Genomic DNA, 6,439 nt, shown 5'->3' with positions numbered 1-6,439 from the left:
ATATGTCTAGAAGACACATCAAGTCTTTAAAAAATGCTTTTATTATTTTGTTTGCTTACAAAAGTAGTATATCATTATAAAAATAAAGATTGAATACAAACACTGGAAGTTCCCTGTGTACACAATAGTGTACAAACACTATTCCCTTCCTCCTTTCCAGCTCATAGTTAACTATTAAAGTTCAGGGTATTTTCCCTCGGGTTTTTTTTTTTTTTCCTATGAACATACAAAAGGTTATTTTTAAAACAAAAACTTGTTATACTATAGGGTATTTTGTTTTTCACTTAATACATTTGAACATCTTTAAATGTTGGAATAGGCCTATTTAATTCTTTTTAATGTCTACATTGCATTCAAATCCCCTATTCTTGGATATTTGTTATTTCTATTGTAACAACAGCAGCAACAACAAGAAAACCTGCAGCAAATATTTATTTATTTGTGTAAGAATTTCTGTAGGATACATTCTTGGAAGTTGAACTTCTAGGTCAAAAATATAAGCCCATTTTATTTTATTATTTTTTTTTAAAGATTTTATTTATTTATTTGAGAGAGAGAGAATGAGAGACAGAGCACGAGAGGGAATAGGGCAGAGGGAGAAGCAGACCCCCTGCTGAGCAGGGAGCCCGATGCGGGACTCGATCCCGGGACTCCAGGATCATGCCCTGAGCCGAAGTCAGTCGCTTAACCAACTGAGCCACCCAGGCGCCCAATATAAGCCCATTTTAATGACACCAAAAGCACAGGCAACAAAAACAAAAATAAACGTGGGATTACATCAAACTAAAAATTGTCTGCACTGGGGCGCTTGGCTGGCTCAGTCTCTTGATCTCAGGGTTGTGAGTTTGAGCCCTACATTGGGCATAGAAATTACTTAAAATAAATTAAAAAATAAAAAGTATCTGCACTACAAAGAAAATAATCAACAGAATGAAAAGGTGACCTATGGAATGGGAGGGAATGTTTGCAAACCAGATACTTGATAAGGGATTAAACACCAGGATATATGGGAAACTCCTACAACTCAATAGCAAGAAACTAATAGCCCGATTAAAAAATGAGTTAGGGAGGGGGTGCCTGGGTGGCTCAGTCAGTTAAGCGTCTGCCTTCAGCTCAGGTCATGATCTCAGAGTCTTGGGATCGAGCCCAGCATCCAGGCCCGCATCCAGCCCCGCATCCAGCCCTGCATCGGGCCCACCGCTCAGCAGCAAATCTGCTTCTCCCTCTGCCTCTGCCTCTGCCTCTGTGATCTCTCTTGCTTTCGCTCTCCCTCAAATAAATAAATAAAATCTTTTAAAAAAATGAGTTAGGGATTCAAGTGGACATTTCTCCAAAGATGTACAAATGGCTGACAGGTATATGAAAAGATGCTCAAAATACTAAACATCAGGAAAATGCAAATCAGAACCACAATGAGATATTGCCTTACACCTGTCAGGATGGCTATTATCAAAAAAACAAGGCAAGAAGTATTGTTGAGGATATGGAGAAATTGGGACCCTTAAAAAAAGAGAGAGAGAGGGGCAAACCAAGAAAGAGACTCTTAACTACAGAGAACAAACTGATGGTTACCAGGGGAGAGATGGGAGAGGGGATGGGTTAAATAGGGGATGGAGATTAAGGAGTGCACTTGTGATGAGCACCCGATAATATAAGGAAGGGTTGAATCACTAAATTGTACACCTGAAACTAATATTACAATGTGTGTTAACCAACTGGAATCTAAATTAAAACTAAAAAAAAAAAGAAATTGGAACTCTTGTACACTGTTGACAGGAATGCAAAATGGTGCAGCCACTATGGAAAACAGTTTGGAGGTTCCTCCAAAAATTAAAAATAGAATTACCATATGATCCAGCAATCCCACTTCTGGCTATTTATCCAAAAGAATTGAAATCAACATCTTGAAGAGATATTAGCATCCTCATGCTTGTTGCAGCACTATTCACAGTAACCAAGATGTGGAAACAACCTAAATGCCTTTGACAGGTGAACAGATAAACAAAATGTAGAAGATATACACAACTGGAATACTATCCAGACTTTAAAAAGAAGGAAATTCTGCAATATGCTACAACATGGATAAAACTTGAGGACAGGGGCACCTGGGTGCCTCAGTTGGTTAAGCGTCCCTCTTGATCTCATCTCAGGTCTTGATCTCAGCATCCTGAATTCAAGCCCTGGGTTGGGCCCAGCGTGGAGCCTACTTAAAAAAACAAAAACAAAAACAAACCAACAACAACAACTTGAGGACATTATCCTAAGTGAAATGAGACAGTCACAGAAAGACAAGTACTACATAATGGACAAGTACTTCTATGAGTTATCTAAAACAGTCAAATTCTTAGACTCAAATTGTGGAATGCTGGTTGCCAGGAGCTAGGGATAAGGGGAAATGGGGAATTACTAATCAAGGGCATATAGTTTCAGTTAAGCAAGATTAATAAACTCTAGAAATCTGTTGTACAACACTATACATTGTACCTACAGTTGACAATAATATATTGTACACTTAAAAATTTGTTAAGAAGGTGGCTCTCATGTTAAGCGTGCTTACCACAATAAAATAAAAAGCAAGCAAGCAAACAAATAAAAATATGAAGTGGCTATAGCATTTTGAATTCCAATCAGAAATGTATAGAAGGGTTCCAGTTTTTTATTTTATTTATTTATTTATTTTTAAAAGATTTTATTTATTTATTTAACAGGGAGAGAGACAGCGAGAGCAGGAACACAAGCAGGGGGAGTGGGAGAGGGAGAAGCAGGCTTCCCGCTGAGCAGGGAGCCCGATGCGGGACTCGATCCCAGAACCCTGGGATCATGACCTGAGCTGAAGGCAGACGCTTAACGACTGAGCCACCCAGGCGCCCGGGTTCCAGTTTTTTAATATTCTCATCAACACACAGTATTGTTTGTCTTGTTGATTATAGCCATTCTAGTAGTTGTGTAGTAATACCTCAGTGTGGATTTTTATTTGCATTTCCACATGCTGGGTGTCTTTTTGTGTGCTTGTTGCCCATCCATATGTCTTTGGTGAAACGTCTACTCAAATATTTTGCCCATTTTTAAAACATTGTCTTCTTATTGTTGAGTTGTAGGAGTTCTCTATATGTTCAGGATACAAGTCCATTTTGGGATAGGTTTGCAAATTTTTCTCCCACCCCCCCCAAAAACATAAAAGCACATTTAAATGTTAATAAATATTACCAAATTGCTCTCCAAAGAGGAGGCATCAATTTACATTCCCACCAATAATATATTGGAAAGCCAATTTCTCAGCATTCTTTCAAACACAGGATGCCAGTCTTTGTTGGTCTAAGAGATGAAAAATGATATCACACTGTTTTTAGTTTGCCTTCCTTTGATCGTTAGGAGGAGTATCTCATCATATGTTTATTGACGAGTGCTTTTCCTCTTCCAAGAGTTGCATGTTCTTGTTGAAATCTTGCATTTTTCAATTTGGCATCCCTTAAGCCCTAGCCATTTTTAAGCATCCAGGGAATGTTTGTTGAATGAATGAAGAATAAATGAGATAATGAACCTAAAGTACTAAACTCATAATTAGTGGTCAATTAATAATAGTTGACTCTAAGTCTGGAGTCAGGAGTTGAGTGCCATAATGTTCTTCAATTCTTCCCTCCAGGATCTGGGATGGTTATTGTGAACTCTAGGATTCTAAGGGGGCCGGTTTCCCCTCCTGGTCCTCTCACTATGTGTTGTTGTTGTTTTTAGAGAATTTTGTTTATTTATTTGACAGAGAGACATCGAGAGAGGGAACACAAGCAGGGGGAGTGTGAGAGGGAGAAGCAGGCTTCCCGTTGAGCAGGGAGCCCGATGTGGAGCTCTGATCCCAGGACCCTGGGATCATGACCTGAGCTGAGGCAGTCGCTTAACCAACTGAGCCACCCAGGCGCCTCCTCTCACTATGTGTTTTAGAGTAAATCATTTAACTTCTCTGACCTTTGATTTCTCTGCAACAGTCTAAACAGTGTCTACAAGCCATATCATGCTTAACGAAAAGGAGTATTAGGTGAAAAACATGAGATTAATTCACAATAAGCATGTATTCATGTATTACTTGAATAATTAAATAAGTTTAAAAAGTAAATGTGAACATTTATAAGAATAAGGGGGGGGGGCACCTGGGTGGCTCAGTTGGTTAAGCAACTGCCTTCGGCTCAGGTCATGATCCTGGAGTCCCTGAATCGAGTCCCGCATCGAGCCTGCTTCTCCCTCTAACCCTCCCCCCCCTCATGTGCTCTCTCTCTCTCATTCTCTCTGTCCCAAATAAATAAATAAAATCTTAAAAAAAAAAAAGAATAAGGGGGAATAAACCTACAGAGATAAGGACAGGACTAAAAAAAGAAGCTGGCTGCTTTTTTGATGACATTAAATTTCCTTTTAAGTATGTGATTTCATACTTGGCTCAGCCTATCTTCCATCTTTTCCCTAACTCTCTATCACCCCCTACTGCTCAGGTGGGCTCATTTTAATGTAGTTCAACTCAGCAAAAATGATTATGGGAAAAGTATAATTTGTGGCCTGTCCCTGACCTTAGCTATCTACATCACCTTCACCAAGCTTTGCTCTATTCTTGACCCTGTGACTGGCAAAAGGAACATAGAGCTCACAGTGTCATGGGGGACACAGACTTTCATGCCATTATGGGCATGACGAGAAACATTTCTGGAACAGGAATGACTCTGAGCCAGACTCCACTAAGCACACTGCATACATGAACTTTTAGTCCTACTGACAGCCACAAGGGATTTTCATTTACAGAAGAGGAATCAAGCTCATAAATGTGATTGGTTCAAGTTCACAATTTAGTAAACATGGGAAGGACATGGATTCTGATTAAGATCTGTCTGTACTCCAAAGCCAGTCCTTTCCTACTATATTATACCAGAATAAACCAAGTAGTGTGGAACACTGAAGTGGGAGCATTTAAAGATTTATTTATTCATTTCAGGGAGGGAGGGGGGAGGGGCGGAGGGAGAGAGAGAATCTCAAGCAGACTCAGGCTGAGCATGGAACCCCACCTGCTGCTCCATCTCATGACCCTGAGAGATCATGACCTGAACCTAAATCAAGAGTCGGATGCTTAACTGACTGAGCCACCCAGGGACCCCTGAAGTGGGAACATTTAAATCTACTTTGGAGGTGTGTGGTTGTTGCACCTGGGAAGACTCTACAGAGGAGAGAATCTCTGATTTGGGCATAGAAGGGGGGTTCAGGCCTTAAGAGCAGCAGTAAACAGGGACACAAACCCGTGACCTATTCAGAGATCAGAAGGTTGGGTGGGGTATGGGGGAAGAGAGGCATGATATGAAGTTAGAATCAGATTGTACAGGGCCTTGAAGGCCAGGCTAAGGCAGGTGGGCTCAAAATCAAAGGTCAGGGCTTCCTTCCAGGGGTATGTGTACGGAGGGGTCTTCCAAGGTGATCAGGGGTATGAGAAACCACACGAAAATGTGGCATAGCTCTTGAAATGTCAATTTTACCAAAAGGCTTGGGGAGAAAGCAGTCTTGTGTTTTCCTATGAAAGATATATTACTATGGAACTGAATGTGAAATCACATGAATTTTTAAAGTAAAATTGGGACTTCAAAGTTGCAGTAAGCTGCCCCCCTATAAGGAAGGGTTGGAAGTGGTCGACTCTCCGATGCCTTTAAGGATAGGTTAATAGTGGAGTCATTGGGGAAGCATTGCTATAGGTGAAGGTAAACCATGGACTGAGTACCACTGAGGACTCTAGAATAAATCTCTTAGAATGGAATCTGGAACAAAGTTTTCAACACTGTTTAAGCATTCACTATTACAACAGAATTATTACTACAACCTCTGTAGCTCCTGTGTTCCAGTCATCATCCCCCACAGCCATTCATTTCTTAGGTCATTCAGGTTGGGGGCGGGGGGATGGGGAAATAGGTCTGGGAGGAACATACAGATGAACCAGACTTCTCATTGCACTAGAATAGACTTAGGAATATTGGTTTGTGCAGCTATACCTGACATAGTAGATGCTCAGAATGCTTGCTGAATGAATAAACAAATGTCTTCCTACTAAACTGCAAGCTCTTTAAAGGCAGGGACCATATTTCCCAATTGTATTACTGGAACCAAGCACTTGGTGAGGCACACAGTAGGCACTTAGAGATCACTGAACAAACGAACGAATGAAGAACTAAATAACTGCAGGCAGAAAATCATGAAGGGCACAAAGCTGGCACAGAAAAAGTGCTGCAGAAAGACTGTCACCGGTTTTAGGAAACGAATGAGCGTAGCAAGGTTTTTAACAGCTTGAAGCTTCGACAGCTCCAGGATTTAGGTTCGCGGTGCTCCCGCTTCCGGAATACCGGGTGAGCGCGCCTCCCTCGGCGGCACGCCCCTCCGGGGCCCCGCCCCTCCGCTGGCTCACGTGACCGCAGGGCGGGTG

This window comes from Neomonachus schauinslandi, chromosome 4 (assembly GCF_002201575.2).
Source record: "Neomonachus schauinslandi chromosome 4, ASM220157v2, whole genome shotgun sequence".
Taxonomy (NCBI): domain Eukaryota; kingdom Metazoa; phylum Chordata; class Mammalia; order Carnivora; family Phocidae; genus Neomonachus; species Neomonachus schauinslandi.
Note: the sequence above shows the minus strand (reverse complement) of the source record.